Genomic DNA, 18,166 nt, shown 5'->3' with positions numbered 1-18,166 from the left:
CTGGTGACTCGAGCCTGAAGGTCCTCATGCTGAAGTGACCTTGGGCCAGGCACCTGTGTCTCTGGACCCGTTTCCTTGTTTGTGACATTAGGGGGTGAGACAGGATGACCTCCAGAAGACTTTCTGGGTGCAAAGCGCTCTGCGGGGCAGTGTCTGAGCCGCTTTGGAGGGATTCGGAGGGCCGCGTGAAGTTTGTGCCCTGGTGGGGCAGCGTAGCTGGCACTGCATGGGCAGGAAGTGGGTGGTGGCTGCCAGCCTGGCACCCTCCACAGACCCTCGGCGATAGCCCAGGACGAGTTTGAATGGTTCCGGGTGTCGGGGGATTTCTTGACCTTGCATTCACACACAGGCTGGGAAGTATTTGTTGAGGCAGGATCTGCTGTGTTCAACGCACACACTGGAGGCAGGTTTCGGGCTCCACCCGGTCAGACAAGCACACAGGCACCCTGGCTTGTGTACTCCACGTGGACAGACATCTGGTGAAGGGGCAGGTCCCATCACCTGCGTGTGCCCCAGCTTTGGTGTCTCTGCCTTTGCCTCCCCCACCTCACAGCAGGGGGGACTACCTGAGGTCATGTCTGTATCAGGACCGTGGACATTGCGGTGGCTGCGGACACTCACGTACTTTTTTTATCTCAAATTGTTTGCGCGGCTTATACGGGTCACCAGCCTTAACGATTTTGTCTCCATTCCTGTTCATACATATGCTCCCAAGTCACCCTTTACTTTTCTGGGACAGTGGCCTTGTCCAGCGGGGACATACTTAGGGTTTAATACACGTGGCCTAGTCGTGTTCTCCTGAAGGACTTCCTTTGGATCATAGCTTTTCAGAAATGGCTGAGGCGGGTGAGACCGTCACACTGAGTCAGAATCCAGAAGTAGTGAAAGGCCACCTGTTCCAGGAAAGGGTGTCACAGGTGTGCGTCATATACCATGACCAGATTGCGAGAATGTGTTGCTGGTAAAGGTGAGAAAGGTAAGGGCTGGCCTTAGGTCTTTTTAAAGTGACACAGTGACGTCCTGCCTGGAGCCGGCTTTAGGGTACAGTTTCTGTCCACACGTCCACTCTGCCCTGGAACGGAAGCCTCTCCGACAGAAGGCCCGCCCTCTGGCTGAGTGTGCAGGTGTGTCCCTCATGACATACAGGAGGCGTACTTACTCCCTGGAGACCTGGGTCATAGTTAGTTTAATTAAGGGCATTGTTTTGGAGAATCAATTAACAGCATTGTTTAATGTTGAATTATCTGATGGTGTATCTAAATTTTGCCCATGGTTTATTTAATTTTATGCTGGAACACGTGTCTACATTGATTTACACACCTGTGGGATGGGAACATCTTAGAATCTGAAGAAGCCATACGTATCCGCTCGTCAAACTTTTTTGGTTGTGACCCCACCATAAGAAACACATTTTACGTCTTGGTCGAGCCACACGTACACACCTTTGTCTATAGATCTGAAGCAAATGTTTCACAAAACAATAGTTTTTCCTATGGGCAGTGCACACGGCACAATCTGTTCAGTTTTATTTCAAATTTAAATAAGAAGAGAAAGAATGCTACGAACCACTAACTATGTCGCAGCTCATTTGTGACCTTGCTCTGTCAGCGCTGGGTCCCTTGACGGCTCTTTTGGTCCTTTTCTCACGTCACCACGTAGTTCTCACTATCCAGTTTGTGGGTCTCGGTTATTCTAAGAACATAGGAGTTGCCAGATTCTGAAGCCACTCGGTCCCTTAACCGCCTTCCTCCAGGCTGCCCTCGCCCGCTGTTCTCTGTAGCTCTTCTGCTGTAAGCTGGTCTGGACCACGTACTCTTCAGCGCCATTTTACAACTCCATTCAGGTCACTGCCATGCAGGGTGCTCCCATCATGTGTACCCCTTCTTCTGTGGCTGGGTCAGACCCCCTTGACCGTCCCAGCCTCCATGTCTTCTTCGGGGGATCTGTCTCTTTTCTGACCTCCTGGTTCACCCGCCGCTCGTAGGAGAGCCTCCTGGTCTGTCCCTGTACTTAGGTGGCCTGTCAGGTAGGTGTGTGTGTGTCAGCGCTGCGTGTCCCCAACCACCCAGCCAGTCTTTCCTCTCGCGCATGTGTCACTGGTCTTCTGTACACTCCCTCTTACTAGAGGTGGAAGGACTCAGTCCTGCCTGGGTCCTAACTGGATTCGGAGACCCAATCGGACATGAGCAGAGTTAGACACTGCAGGTGTGGGACCCGTGATCCAAGAGGGAGAGGGTCAGACTGACTGGAAAGGATAAACCCAAGCGAGCAAATAACCCAGAGAACGAGTGGAAGGCAGGCGGAGAGCATTTCAGCTGGAACAGTTTAATTTGGAAAAACGAGCAATGGGCTTTCATGATTCTGCTTGTTGCCGTGTTGACCATCCCCATCCACAGGAGCTTTGATCTCCCTGTTCGGTGCAAACACACAGAGGAGAGAGGCATTTGTTAATATGCACAAAAACACTGACCCAGCCAGAGAGCGCAGATGCAGAGAGAGCACGATAAACAAGAGACGCGGTGCCCGGGTGCAGAAGGCAGATCAGAGACTTACGATTTCATCCACTCATTCCTTCCTCCGACCAACAAACCACCAACCATCAGACACACGGGTATGGTGTGCGTACGTGTCCCAGACACCGTGGGAGGTGGGCCCCTGCAGTCTCCTTAATACCCAACTGTTTCTTGTTGTTGTGAAAGGGCCACTTAGATTCCAGAAGCATTCTGAGTACGTAAGCATGTGTTGCCGTCTTTCCACTTTGGTCTCGGGGATTCACAGGAGGTGTGATGGGAAAACCCACCGTGACGGGAAGGCCGTAGCGGTACCCTCAGGTAGAGGGGTCCTTGAAAAGCACCTGCTGTTGGTTGTGAGTGGGGGCAGTCGGTTGGCTCTCCTGGGAGTAGCAAGCAGTGACTTTCCTGGGCATGGGGACGTTAAGGACCTCACATCTGTGCTGCCGTGTTCTTAGATGGCCACTGCCGTGCCCTGAGTGGAGCACGCTCAGGATTGCTACCTGACTGAGCAGAATGCGTTAGGAATAGTGTGTGTTTGACATACAGTGAAAGCACAGGGATCTTTCTGGAAAGAGAATAGCACATCGGCTTGCAGCCCACGGCAGCCAGTGTGACAATAGCCCGGGAGGAAGAGCAGACCTGTTCCACCGGAAGGAGGAGAAGTGTGTTGGCGCTGCTCGCAGAGCCTTTTGTCAGGCGTCCCCCTCGCCCTTCCTCCGGGTACCCCTGGCTCCACGCCGGGCTCCACGGGTCACGTTTCCCACTCTAGCAGATTCGGAGCTCTTGCCTCCAAAGCTCCCTCACCCCTGGCTCTGTGTGGATGGGCCCTCGCTTTCCAGTTGCAAAAGATCTGACAAGCGGTGTCCTGTTTCTGCGTTGGTGTTTCCGTGTAATGGCTCCTTGAGGAGTGTTTCTCTTCCACACATACTTGTTTTTATTTAGGACAGTCTTGGAGGCTCTGTCTTCACACTCTGCTGCCGCCGGGGCATGTGGGTAGGAGAGGCTTTTTTGTTGTTGTTTCATCTTTCTGAAGGAGTCGATCATTTAAATATACTGTCCCAAGGTCACTTCCAGGGTACCGTTAAGGGCACCCCATGCTCTCTCCTCTGCGTTTGCCCCTCAGCCTCTCTCCTAATTGACTGACTTCCCTCTGCAGCGTCGATCATCCCACACAAGGCTCCGGCAGCTGGCTTGGGGACCTCAGTGTTCACGGCGGGTGCAGAGGGATCTTCTGGGGGGGGGGGGGTTTGCCTTCTTCGCTCAGTGTGAAAGCTGTAAATCCGGCCGCTCTGAGAAGCCCCGGGCACAGCAATCCACAGTCTCAGCGCGGGGACACTCGGGTCGTTATTGGGCTGTCACAGGGACTTGGTCTTTTCTCAGGATTGCGTTAAATGACAGGCTTCCTAACTTGTCTAAGAGACTGAAGTTCCCGAAGTTAGACGAACACAAAACCTTTGGGCCTAGGACGTGAGCTCCAGTCCCAGCACGCCCTGGTACCCGTGACGTCACCCGTGACGTCAGTCCCAGTACTCTCTCGCACCCGTTACGTCACCCGTTACGTCACCCGTTATGTCAGTCCCAGCACTCGCTCACACCCGTTACGTCACCCGTTACGTCACCCGTTACGTCAGCCCCAGTACTCTCTCGCACCCGTTACGTCACCCGTCACGTCACTGAACAAGGCCCGCCCACACTTGTGCGTTACGTCACCCGTTACGTCAGTCCCAGCACTCGCTCGCACCCTTTACGTCACCCGTCACGTGACGCGTCACCACGTCACCCGTCACGTCAGTGAACAAGGCCCGCCCACACCTTTGTGCGTCCCAGTCCGTTGTTTCCGCAGGAGGACGCACAACGACACGACGGCTGTAAGGCTGTGTTTCGGGGCTTCCAAGGGAGGCGCCTAATGGGGTCGGACCTGCTCTTCTTGACCGCAGTGGGGAGCTTGGAGGGTGGAGCCTCGGCAGGGGACCCGACCCTGGCTGCACTTCGCGTGTCCTGGGTACGTTTTGTCAAATGTGTGTGTGTGTACATATGTACAAGTGTGTGTGCGTGTGCATAAGTGTGCATGTAGTCATGCGTGGGCGTCTGTGTGCATGTGTGTGCAAGTGTGTGTGTGTACATATGTACAAGTGTGTGTGTGTGCATAAGTGTGCATGTAGTCATGCGTGGGCGTCTGTGTGCATATGTGTGCAAGTGTGTGTGGTACAAGTGTGTGTGTGTGCATAAGTGTGCATGTAGTCATGCGTGGGCGTCTGTGTGCATGTGTGTGCAAGTGCGTGTGTGTGTGTGTCGCGCGCAGCCAGGTCGAGATGCACTGGCCTGGAAACGCGTAGAAGCCCGGGCACAGGTGCAGATTGGCCGCAGTTATAAGTGGCTCAGAGCGGGAGGGAGGAGGATGTTCGACAAGGCGCTGGGACGCTCACGTGGGTGGTGTTCGTCGCAGACCTCTGGTGGCCAGGAACCCCCTGCAGTAGATCCGGCACCGAGCAGTGGTCGGAAGGACAGCATGTTCGTACTTGCGAGCGTCCCCTCAGGCTCATGGACTCCTGCTGCCCATTTCTGGGTCACCAGGCTGCCCCCCGGTCAGCGCCGGCCAGTGCGAAAGCAGCGTAGACAGGGCTCCCTCGTTGGGGCAGGGGCTGTGGCCGGGGTGACACGCCCCGACACGCCCACTGCTGGCACTGCTGGGACCTCCGGAGGGGTGCGAGGACCGGTCCCCAGCTGCCAGTCGGGCCAGCTGTGACGTTCACCCTGACAGCACAGCACAAACCATCTGAATTCCTCAAACCAGGTCAGTAGAGCAGTGATGGCACTGCCTGTTTGTGACACGTGTGTGGGGCCCCTGGAAGAGAAAGCTGGAGAAAGATGAGTCTCCTCTCTGTTGCCTCTCTTCTCCCTGACTTCCGTGGATGCACCGTCCCCACTGGGACCACGGGCCGCACGTGGGAAGTGGTCTGTGGCGTGGACGTAATCCTGAGCAGCCCCGGGGCAGACGACAGGCAGGACAGAGGACGCAGGGCCGTGCGGAGCCAGCGGCTCCGTGTGACTCAGTTGGAGGTCCCCAGCTTGGAATGACTTCATGACTGATGTCTTCATTGGGATGACCTGCAGCCGTCACCGCTCTCTGGCTCTTCAGTCCCAGGAACACCTGCGAGGCAGTCTCAGGGGATCCTGGAGAGGAGGGTTCCCGTCCACCTCAGCGCTCGCTGATGTCTTTGTGGCTCAGGGCACAGACGTTGGAGTCAGCCAGAGGTCGTGCCTGTGCCACTCCGGAGCTGCTCGGCCTCAGGCAGGTTTCCTAAGCTTCTGGAACCTCGTGAAAATGATAACAGTAACGGTAACTAACGGTAGTCATGACGGTAAGGAATAACCGTACCCACCACCAGCTCCTGTCAGATGTTTAGCACCGTGCTTTCCACATGGGATGTGGCTGTTGTTTGGCCTTATTAAAATTATTAGAACTGCAGTAGCCCAATGCGCAGGTGATGGAGACCAGGTGCTTAGATCAGAAGGCGCGTGAGAGAAATTGCTTACTTGCCCACTCTCCGTGGATGTACACGACACCAGAGCAAGCCTGGCTTGGAGGGTGGGGACGCGCAGGAAAAGCAAAGGATGTTGGGGTTATTTGCAGCAAAGGCTGTTTGAGGGTGTGTTCCTCTGGCCGGGAGGGCTCCGTGGGTCCTTCTTGAGCTTTGGGGCCGGGTGTGCACGAGTATTTTAAATCAGATAGCGCTTCATCCACCTCGGTGTTTCTAACCCCAAAGGAGATCTTTGAAAGAGTGGAAACCTTATCTGTAATCCAACACCTCGCAATTGCTTTGCAAACCATTTCTTCTCTGCTCCCTCCACTGCGCTGTTTCCAGGCTCAGCTCTCAGGAGCTGGGGGCGTCTTCTGGCTAGAACCAGAGACACGCGTGGGTGCAGGGGATGAGAAGGCAGAACCCCGATGGCCTGTCTCCATCAGTCAGGAAATTCTTATGGCTCTGCTGAAGGGGTGACCCTCAGTAGACAGAGGACCCTAAAGGTGGTCGAGGGACCTGACTGGCACACTTCCGTTTAGATTACGAGAGCCCCCATGACGCCGGGGACGGCTCCTGTTGAGGCTTCAGGACGCCTGTCGTGGAGCTCATGGAGAACTTCCACACCATTGATTTACTTTAGTGTTAAAGGCCTGGGGCAGCCGCTGAAACCGGAAACCTCGGTCTCCAGGAAGTAGGTCACTCACGTCCAGTGCTCAGACCATCAGCTCTAACCATTGCCTTTCAGTCACGGCCCAACTCGAGATTCCCTGTGAAGGGGAGTGAGAAAGGAGCCCAGAGAAGCGCCTTGTGCTGGTGGGCCATTGGTTCCTTGGCTTTATAGTCTCAAAGGGTTAAAATGAAATGTGGGCAGTTCCGCTGGGGCAAACGCGGAGAGCAAGCCTGTAATCCCAACGAGGGAGGTTCCAGACGCCAATTATAACCCTGCGTGCTGGCCTCTGGTATTCTGGTAGGTAATCAAGCGAGAGCTTCACTTTCTCCACAACCGGTTTTAGAGGTTGGCATGGACAGAACCACACCGTCTGCCGTCATAATTGTGATGGCTGCAAAGGTCCATGGTACCGGAGCAAGATGTTTGTGCGCTGGTTTAACTGGAACAGTTTGCTTTATCTGTCCCCATTGTCGTCAATAACGCGAGGGTGTATCAGAGTCCGTGGTTCGGGTTGCTGTCGCCCTTATTACGTGAAACCATTTAAATTGTAATATACATGTTAGGCAAGGAGCATCCACGGCTAATTCCTTCTTAACATATATAATTGGCTCGGTTGCGTACGATAATCTTCTAAACTCACCTGGAGTCGTATATTTAACTGGAATAAATTAGTTTTGCCTACTAAAAGCTTCAAGAAGACCCTAGAAAGATAGACTAAGAACATAGCAAGCCAAAGTACAGTTACAAGGGCAGGATAAGGAGAGCTGGGCTGTCATCCAGCCGCATGAGTTCCCACTCCGTCTGTCTCCATTGCTGAAGTTCGGGGGGCTCACAGTCCTGGGGTTCCCCCGCCTCAGGGCTGCACACCCCGGGGCAGTCTTGCCACACCTCGGAGTCCGACTGTTGTGAACACAGCTTCACCGGCAGGCCACGTACGCGTCACCCTCCATTTATCCAGGCCCCTGGGTGCCTTCCGCCGCGTCTGCACACCCATCTCCACACGTTTCTATTCTTCTTCCTTTGAAACTTGTCCTCCTTCTCCTTTCCTTTCCCTGAAAACCCAGGCTGAGAGGATCGGATGGGAGAGTGGCTGGTCTCCATGGGCCACGGCGTCACATTGCGTGTGTCCTGCTTGCTTAGTTGAGGCTCTGTGGTCGCTGTGCCTGGAGAGATTGCTGCTGCCCTGTGACCTCCTGGAGGCACCCAGGAGAGCGCGTGGTGCTTCCTGCCTGCCGCAGCACCCAGCCCGGGCAGTCCGGTGGGACACGTCTGTCCCACACCTGTCCCAGGGAGCATTCATGTCCCAGGACCGCGTGCTTCCTGGCTCCCGCTCTCCGGAAGACCCGGGTACCTCATCAGCGTGGCCCGGCATCTCTGATACAGAAGTGATGGCTCCCGCAGGAGTAAGTGTGGAGAAGGCTGGGGTGCTGATTTCATTTCTCCTCCTGCGCGTCCGTTCCTCTATATTTTCTCTCTGAGCTGAAGACAGGACACGAGTTTCTTGGGGACTTTTGTAGGCACCTGTGTCTTCTAAAACCCACTCTTTTGTGTCCTTGAGTTGTCCTCTCCTCTTCACTTTCACTCAAGAAGTGCACTGTCCATTCATTAACCGCCCCAACAACTGGAATCCGACTCTCTTACGAGTTGTCTCTTCCATCAGCGCTTTTCTGGAAAATGCTTAGAATGAGAGGCCTCTGCCTGTATATTTGCAAAAGAAAAAAAACGAAGCCTCATTATTATTTTTAAGTGTGTTTTTTGCTTTGAGCGTCCGTAAGACTTTGTATACTGTTTTAAAACACTAACATGTAAGCTTGTGTCCCTCTGCACCCACCGGGAGTGCATCTCTCCTCTTTATGAAAGATGACGCGTGAGCAAACGTTTAAACACCAGTACTCCAAAGCAATGTTGTTACTTCATATTTTTGGATGTTTTTCCTCGAAATTAGGGATCTGATCATGACGAGGAATTACACTTTTTAGAAATGTTCATCTTTCATCAAATCCAGCACCTGATATATGTCAGCTGCTGGGCTAGTTGTGTGGCTGTCTCATTGTTACCAGATCTTCTGCAGGACCAAAAAAAAAAAAAGAAAAGAAATCTCAATTTGCATTTGAAAGACGACTTTGAATATCCTTGGACAGACCTCTCCCCTTGGAATTCTCTACTTTTGTCTCATAGTGTTTGTTTTAAAGACGAAAAAATGGCTCCTGAACCTTTGAAATCCATTGAAAGGGAGACCAGAAATGATTCTTTTCTAGTGAGGTGGCCACTCAGATTCCTTTCAACACTTGGGTTGGGTGTTTCTGAAGGCTTTTCTTTCGTATTGTGTGGGTTCTGAGACAATGCAGAAGACGGAGGATTAATAAACAGAGCCCTTGATAGATAACCTTAGGCGGGCCGCGAGGGGCAGAGGTTAAGAGCAAAGACAATACAGCCGGGCTGCCTGGCTTGAGTCCTGCCTTTGCTGGCTCCTCTGGGCCTCAGTTTCCTCTTCTGTAAAATGGGAACTAATAGTAGTATATACAGTAGTGCGTCTGATGAATAATTAATGAATAAATGTTTGCAAAGTGCTTACATCTAAGTTTGATAAAATGAATTTTTAAAAACACGGAGAGGACAGAAGTAAATAAATGAAAATTTTTATAGTAGGTAAAAATATAGATATAAAGATGTCAAAAATAGCAATGCACTGCATTTCTGAAGGGTTTTGTAGTCACCGGGGTACTTTCATGTACACTGGCTCTTTGATCCTAAAAATAGTTCTGTGAGAAATACAGGACAGGCTCTGTTGTTCCCCTTGATACGTTAGTAGAAGGAAATTCTGGAGAGGAAATGATTTCCACCAGCCTGTGTGGTTGTTAAATAGTGAGCACAACTGCGTCATTGTATTTCTTTGACTTTTATATTGTTCTCTGGCTGCTTCTCGTACATTGTTGCCAATAGTAGTTACTTTTTTTTTTTTTTTTTTAATGTATAGTTTTTTTTTTGTTTTTATTTTTGTTTTTTTAAGATTTTATTGGGGAAGGGGAACAGGACTTTATTGGGGAACAGTGTGTACTTCCAGGCCTGTTTTCCAAGTCAAGTTGTTGTCCTTTCAGTCTTAGTTGTGGAGGGCGCAGCTCAGCTCCAGGTCCAGTTGCCGTTGCTAGTTGCAGGGGGCGCAGCCCACCATCCCTTGCGGGAGTTGAACTGGCAACCTTGTGGTTGAGAGCCCGTGCTCCAACCAACTGAGCCATCCGGGAGCTCAGCAGTAGTTACTTTTGTAGTTTGCTTTCTAATGATTTTGTCAGCCTCTAAGTAAAGGACTTGTGGATTGGTGTCCAGATACGTGGTCTTGTCTTTCCGTATTTGACTTTTCTTTTAGTGCCATTGAGTTCCATTGCTTATTCTTCTGTTTACTGTCATTCCTGACACTGGTTTTAGAGAGCCGTAACGACCTGTTTTAAGTACTCTGAGGCAGTGTTTTATGCCTGTGCATTTAAAATTGGACCAGTGTTTCCTGGTGACTTGCAGGAGTTCTCCTCTTAGATGGGGAGTGAAAACCCATTCGTGGAGCCTCTGGCATGTGCCTAGCATTACAGGATCTCTAAAGAAGGGGGCTCTTATCCCCCGGGAGCTTGAATTACCACCGCAGCAGCTTCGTGGAGTCATGGCCACTCAGAGGATATAGGATGTTACCCTAAGCAGCTGCCAGGAGCCTCGTATTAGCAGTTCTCAGGAAGCATTTATTGATCGGATCCCAGGCTGGGCTCAGCGACCAGGGGACAGAAAGCAGGTGTGTCCCACGACCTTGGTGGAAACCTCTCTGCCTCGTGGGTTCTTACCAGGGCCCAGGGCCCTTACGATTTCTTGGAAGTGAGAGGGTGTCTTTAACCCTAAAATGAGAGGCCCTTGGCCGTAGAAGGGTGATGTCCAGAGCGTCTATAGATTTCTTGGCAGAATGGATCGCCGGTGTCAGACACCATTCCTAAGGAAAACCGTCTTAGATCCCCCGCCCCTTCTACCCCACTGAAGTTGAGTCTTTTCCACCTAGAGCCAGAGATACTAAGGGCGTGGCCATTTCTCTAGTTGACGGTGGTGCTGTGTCTTGTCCATAATTTTTGTCAGTGGATTTTAAGGTTTTCATCCTTCCGTTGGTAGGGAAACCAAAATCATGAACAGGCAGCTAGGCCACGGGAGGACCCTGAGTGTGAAGTAACCCAGTGGATCCCTAATACCAGCCCGTGGGCCAGGAGGACACGCCCAGTGATCTACAGCCGATGAAAAACTAAAGACGGTGGAGGTTTCTGGAAGCAAGTGTTTTCAGTAGGCCCAATCACCTGAGATTTTTGCCACGCCTGCATTTGTTTTTAAAATCATCGTTAAAAATATTGTATGTGGCAACCAAAATCATTTCCCCATTGTATTGGAGGAGGAACGGAAGGGGTGGTTTGGCTGATGCATGAAATCTGGAAGTCTGGGATCTACTCAGTCTAACCCACACTTGTTTCAAGGATTTCTTTATTCTTTATTCTTTAAAAAAAAAAAAAATGTTCCAGCATCCAGTACAAATTTCGATTCATTGTCATGTTAGGTTCTTAGTACACGTTCATGACCCAATGTTAATTAATTAATGTGATTGGGTTTTTTGTTGGTTGTACTAATGTAATAAGTGTCCCAAACCTTTACCTTACAAGTTAGGGAAAAGATCTTAACTCACCTGTAACCATCTGGGCCCCCACCCCGCCCCCGGCACCTCCCTCCAATCTGAATCTCCAGTTTGTCTTTGCCGATAATTCCGTTGTTACCAATAGCCGTTTAGTTGCCACGCATGCGTGAATTAAGAAGTGAATTAAGACCTGAATAGCACCAGTCCAGTCCGTCTAAGGAGAACGGGTTTTCTTCTGTTTAGCTCAACTCTATGTCTTGTGCTTGTCTCTCCTTGGCCCCAATTCTTGTGGTCAATGCCACCTAACACCTGTCATGTATTTTGCAAACCGTTGTCAGGAACGCGCCAGAGGGCAGAGGTGGCAGGCCTGTCGTTCCTGTCTGAGTTCTCCACAGCATCTAACGGCAGGTAACCTCGGTTGAACTGCTTTAAATCCTGCTTGTACCTCATCCCCTCTTTTGCAGGCTAACTCTCCCCAGTGTTTCGGACCGTGCCTTGTAGGAGATGTCTGCACACCTTTCCCCATGCTGGTCCGCCCCTCTGAACGCCTTCTTGTTCAGCGACATTTCTGAGACAGGCCAGGGTTGCGACGGAACTATCTGTCCCGTGGCCTGAACTCGCCGGGTAACATGGCTTCCCTGAACGGCCGCCTGCTCCTGTTACACGGGCGCGTCTGTGAAAGCACCGGACCCAGCAGAGTGACAGATGTATATGTATGTGGTGAGAAAGGGTTCGTTCACTGAGAGTGCATGAAGAAAAATACTTCCCTAATTATTTCTCCAAGTTCAGAGAGTCTTTCAAATGACATTTATTTCTAGCTTTTCGTGCATGTTTTTTTCTCCCTTTATAATTGAACATACACTCTGTCAGCCAGAGGCCAGTGGGCCATTGGTGGGGGGGGGGGGACAAAGCTTTGGTACGTCTCCTACTTCTCTTCTTGCCTCAACCATTGGACGGGGATGAGACTTGCACTGCTTGTTACTCATTTTCACACTTTCATGTTTCCCACTTTCCATTCGATATAATAAGAGCAAAATGCATTTACACAGTGGTCCTAACGTCTCCCTAAGCGGCAGCTGGTGCCTTCTTCTTCAGAGCAGTCAGGGTTGAGGCCCAGTCGGACGCCCCACCGTCTCCCCTGGTTCCTAAGGATCTGGGTGTCTGGACACGGTCCCAAAACGGCTGCAAGGAAATAGTCAGGCGACTTCACCAGCACTCTTAAGGGAGCATGGCTGGTCTCCCCGAGCGCGGCTGGTCCCCGCGTTTCAGGACGGTGACCTCCTGGGAAAGCACGGCTGCTCAGGAGTCAGACGTGGCCTGTGGGCACATTCTTAAGGGGCCCAGCAGAATTCTGCCTTATTTAAACCTTTTGATCCCTTTTAAGACCCTCCCCTCAAGTTCGTTTTTTTCTTCTTTTTCTCCCCAGGAACTGTTGACAAATCAGGTCTCTCGCTAGAATGTCGTTGAATCTTTTTTAAAACCAGCTTTGAAGACGTACACTTTCTTCTTGGAATTATAAGCCGCAGGCCTGGCTCATCAGCCTCATCTCGCCGCTGCCCTTATTACTATTCCGCCTTGATTTCTAGACCCGGTTCTTCGATGGAATGCCTGTAAATTAGCACCTGGTGACGGGGAGGACGCCGCCTGCAGCCCATGGCGTCCCTTTGCGTCGGCTGGAGACGTGGCTGATGTGTGAAGGGCAGAAAGAGGTGCCGAGAGCAGGGACGGGATAGCGTGGCGAATCGCTTCCTGCATTTCACTTCCTCCTACGGTTAACAGCGGGGTGGAAACCACCCTCCTTCTTTTACAGAACGAGGGCCATTGGGGCACTCGTGCGTGGAGACTACGTCTCAGTACACACAGTAAGATGGGTCACGAGGCAGCGAGTTGCGCCGGTGTGCTGGGGAGAAATGCAGGCGTACATGAGACGAGAGGTGAAGGACGTTTTCATGGCAGAACGTAACATTTGTGCTCCAGTCACACAGGCGTCGGGTAATAAATGAAACAGAAGAGATTGTGACTAAATGCCATAGTCACCCCTCTTCCTCCTGCACCCCGCACTCAGGAGTAACTTTAGGCAGTATTTACTGACTTTCTGCTAAGAAACACGAGGATTTTTCCCCTTTTTCCAATCCCGCTGGCGTCCTCTGGCAGTTTTCGGTGTTTGACAGTTATTTGGGGGTCTCCGCTGGCGGGGTCGGTGAATTTTACGTACTACACTTGCTTACGTGTCCTCCCCCCGATGTGGCCGGTATCTGGACTCCGTTCCGCCTCCTCCACCCTCAGCTCCCACTTTGTCAGCTCGGCTCTTACGACAGTGTCACAACATGGTCCCTTCCCCTGGTCCTCGCTCTGTGTGGCTTCTGTCACACCCACCTCCTGGGCTGCCCTCTTGGTCTCTCACAGTCTCTGTCTCTTTGTCCAGTTTGTGTGACGTCCTGGGAGGTCTCCCCCACTTGATTCTCCGGCCTCTGAGTTCCATTTCTATTTTAGCCATCAGTTTTCACCTGTGGGGTCATTTGTGCCGGTTGGCTTCCTTTTTCCACAGCATTCTGAACGTCCAGGGGTTGTCCCAGCCGGACAGACGTGTGGAGGTGGTTTAACATTTCGCTGAGCCCAGTGGTACTATTGAAATGCAGCCGGAGTTTTGACTCCCTGGGGTTCTCAGGGGTTCCGTTCACGCAGGAGGCAGGCGAGGGGCTCGTGTGTGTCAGGCGCTGCTCCGAGATGGGAGGGACGGAGTCCACGGTCTGACTCGAGCCTCCTGACTTCAGAGTGGTCTGGTATGTGACTTTCAACACCAAAACTTATAACAGGTTGTGATGAAATATTTCTATTATTTTAGATCCTTTCCCAGCCCAAACAACGTTCTGTGTTGTCTGTACTGGAGTAGTGCTGTTGCCTACAAGCTTGGAGCAGAGGGGGCAGTCGGCAGTCTGTGGGTACTAGATGCCCCCTCCCTCCCTAAGGTGTCTGGAGAGCTGTCCTTTTTCTTTTCATCAAAAATTATTTTTGTTTTGGGTGGGATTCAAGGAGGGTAAGAGTAGAGAAACATGCCTTTACTTGGCCAGTTTTTATTGCAAGTCTCATGATTTGTCTTTTAAGTTCTGTAGCTCCCAAGTAGCATTTCCTTGTTAGTTATATAACCGCTGTTACTGTGTTTTTCTATTCTAGTTTCTTGGAGAATAACCAGAGTCAAGCAGTCAAAGAACTTCACGGGAAAGGCACAGAGGGGATATCCCGTCCCTAGTAGGAGGGTTTCACGCAGAAGCGTGGGTGCCCACTGGGGATGGCGGTTCTAGGTGAATTGGGGACACAAAACCCAAGCAACCCAAACTTGCCCCCAGTGCTTACCCGACCTATACAGACACATTTCTCTGTGGTTCCTAAGAATTAGCAGAGCCCTGGAGTAGAAGCTCTGTGCAGTCTCTTCTTCCTCAGACATTCCCAGAGAAGGGTGGGCAGCAGCACACCTGGCAGCCTGACACGTCCGGCTCCATGCTCTTAGCAAGCCCCGAGAGCTGCTGTTCTCTGGACTCTCAATGTCGTGTTCTAGGTCAACATCAGTGCAGATTTGGTGTTTTCAAGGTCAAGGTGATGGTGATGATGATTGTATGATTATTTCGCCTGATGTTCTCGTGATTATCTTTACCTAGTCGGTCATGGTGGTGTGATGTCTCCTTAATTCAGGACTTGCATAGAAAAGTTTTTTCTTTTCTTTTTTTTTTTTGTTTTTTTGTTTTTTTTGGTTGTCGTTTTTTATTTTTCTTTTATTTATTTATTTTTTTTTAATTTCAAGGACTGTCCTATTTTGATTAGTTCCTTCTATTTCTGTTGTTTTGTTATTATTTTCATGGTGGTCAAAGAATGTGTCTTGGCTTCATTTACTTTGATTCCTAAGACTGGTCCTTTTTTAGAACGTATGCAATCTTTTTGTATGTCTCAGGGTTTTCCTCAGATTGCCTATTCTTTCAGTGGGTCTATAGTCACCTGGTATTAGGAGTTGACATAAGTTCTGTCAGAGGTCACATGTGGCCCTGTGCAAACCTTGGCATCCAAGACAGAGAGAAGAAACATTCCATTTCAGGTGCAAAATCAAATTAGTATTGACTTGTTTGAAGATGGTCTCGTGGAATGATGGATGCTTCTTAAGAAGACTTGGCCCCGGTGTCTTCTCCAAGTCTCTGAACAGCTCGCCTTTAGCCCTTTGTCCTCTAGGAGGAGAGAGATCTGAACCTTTAGTGAGACTCAGAGCTGCTGGCACTTTAGAGATTTGGGGCAGTTAACCTGCAAGGGTGTGGTGTAGCGTCTGGGTACTCGAGAAATTGGAGCTGAGAGGTTCAAACCATCTGGGTGTTTGGCAGGTGGCACCTTAGGTGGAGGATGCCCTCCTTGCCTTAGCTAGCCTTTCTTTCCTAGATGGTTTGAATAGTCCGCATTCTCCTGAGCCACTCTCCATCCTTCAACGATGTCCTAACAGCATTCTTTAAATATTAGAATACAATCAGTTTCCAAAAATAGAGACAGTTTTCCTGCGATAGCTGGACCAGTACTGGGTGAGAGAAGGCAAGGAAAGAGTACATGTGGTCCAAGGTGCATTATTCTCGGATGTGCACACGGTGGGTCCCTGGAGCCGGCGACGGGTCTGGCCACATGTGTGCTGGTTTCTGGTGCTTCATCATTTAAAGTGTGGGGGTCGGGGAAGGGCCGGGTGACATCCTTAAGTACCTCTCTGAAGGAGTGGGGTTGTCACCCCTGCCCTCGCCACTAAGGAACAGTGTGGCTGCTGCCACCCGTCCCTGGCTGTCAGTGGTGGCGTGGCGATGAGGCAGCATCTGATGTGAGTTCAGAGCCAGGCTCTGCCACCTGCCAGCTTCGTGGCCTTGACTCATTCACCCCGCTGCCCAGATCTTTAGTTCAAAGGAACTGATGCCAGCACCTTGCAGGTGGGTGCTAGGATTCGAGATAAGGTGTGCGGAGGCGTCATCCCGGCACAGGCTGTCCCGGTCCTGCCGTGTCCTCATGCTGGACAATAGCCGGACTGGAGTGAGCCCCTGGCGTTCGGCAGTGTGGCCGTTACGAGGCCCCCGGTGGCTGCTGGCGTACAGGGAGCCGCTCCATAAGAGCTATTGTGCCAGGCAGAGGCGACCCTGACCTTCCCTGCAGTGAGCACCTCTGGTCTGGCCTGAGCTGATGACCTGGTGGGGCTGAGCCTGCCGGGAACGTGACGGTGCCCCGAGAGGTACTGGGGGAGGCTGACCCGGGCAGGCCTAACCCATTCCCTCGCTTGGCAGATGAGAAATGCAAAGGCAGGGAGGTCACCGTGGGGCTAACGTCCCCGCGTCCCCACCGTTCAGGGCCTGCAGGCATTCCGAAGGGACCTTACAGTCAGGATGAACCGTCTGGGGGCTCGGGGTCCTGGATCTTACTTTCTCAGTACATCCAAGTTAATGGCCACAAAACCAGGTAAACAAATATTCCTTGGGGCCTTCCTTCTGAATAAAATTGAACATGTTTTAGAAGCTAAAATGGCATCTTCTTGTGAGTAATCAAATTGAATCTCTAGAAGCACTGAATTTCTAAGAGTTGGTAGAACCTCAGCACCGTGAAACAAATGAGCAAGGCCTTCTTATTTTAGAATGAAAATTGCCTACGCCATCAGATTGTTAGGCTAGAAGCCCCCGCAAGGGGAAATCCAAACCTCCCTTGTTCATTCTTGTGCCCTCCGCTCCTGGCACCATCGACATAGCAGACACTGGGTGACTCGGAAGGGAGTGTGCTGTCTCTGTCTCTGACCCTGGGAGGCCCCAGAGAGAAAGCCCAGGCCGCGTGTGTACGTAACCAGGAGGGCAAGCAAAGCTCAGCTGAGGTGTTTATTATGTAACGCTTGGCGCAAATACTCGCTTTATGAGAATGTGTGATCTTGCTTATAAATCTTGCTTTGTGCCAAGGAAGTAGTGCGTTTGAAATCGTAATAAAATCATAATGTTTCTGTAAGCATTTTGGCCAAACTGTTCCACGGTGTTTTAAACCTGAGGAGTTCTAATAGGTTGTAGAAGAGAGTGCCACAGGCTTCTTGTTTTCAGAGTAGAAACGCATGCAAACAGAGCTATGGTATTGAAAGCATTCGCTAATGCTTTGTAGAAGATTGTTATATCATTCTGATTTCTTTCGAGATTCGCGTGGAAAAAAAACAATTCTTGGCTGATTGAAAATCTGCAGTCAGAACTGTTCCAAATTGCCGTGGCTTGACGGGAACTCTCAAACATGGTGTGTTAGAAAGGATCCTGTAGGAACCTTCCAGGGCTGAGAAGGGGGCTTGAAAGGCGAAAAAGGTGTCTTGGAAGGACTTTAGAGACTTGTTTCTGGTCCACTGGGCTTCGGGAAAGCAGAGAACACAGCCAGGGAGGGCGGTTTGGAACACACTGACCATTGGAATGGTGACGACATGGGACAAGAGGAAGACGCCAGGGGCCAGCTTAGGAGTGGACATGGGGAGTCACGGCTATGCCTCGCTCAGACGAGGGGACGAAGGAAAGGAGGGCAGACTCTGCAGCAGATTGCCGAGCACTGCCTGAGCCACGGGTGCCCCTCGCTGCGTCTGAGCCACCTCGCCTGTTCCACGCCCCTTCCTGTGTTTTAGCATCTTGTTCCCGCGTCTGCCAGTGAGTCCGGAAGCCCCCTGTCCCCCCGTAGCACATGGCATCCGCTTCTGCTGGTGGCCTCCGGAATTCCCGTTGGATAGATGGGGAGGCAGATGGCCACCGTCGGGCTCCTGTGTGTGTGTGAGAAAAGCATCGAGGTGTCGTCA

The 18,166-nt window shown here is 51.3% G+C and overlaps 1 protein-coding gene across 1 annotated transcript in view; it reads left to right on the top strand.

Moving 5' to 3' along the window:
• ABHD17C (abhydrolase domain containing 17C, depalmitoylase) overlaps window positions 1-18,166 on the top strand; it is a 32,083-nt gene that overhangs the window by 958 nt on the left and 12,959 nt on the right. The window lies entirely within an intron of this gene.

Source organism: Rhinolophus ferrumequinum, chromosome 28 (genome assembly GCF_004115265.2).
Source record: "Rhinolophus ferrumequinum isolate MPI-CBG mRhiFer1 chromosome 28, mRhiFer1_v1.p, whole genome shotgun sequence".
Taxonomy (NCBI): Eukaryota; Metazoa; Chordata; class Mammalia; order Chiroptera; family Rhinolophidae; genus Rhinolophus; species Rhinolophus ferrumequinum.
Note: the sequence above shows the minus strand (reverse complement) of the source record. Positions and strands in the feature narration are given on the sequence as shown.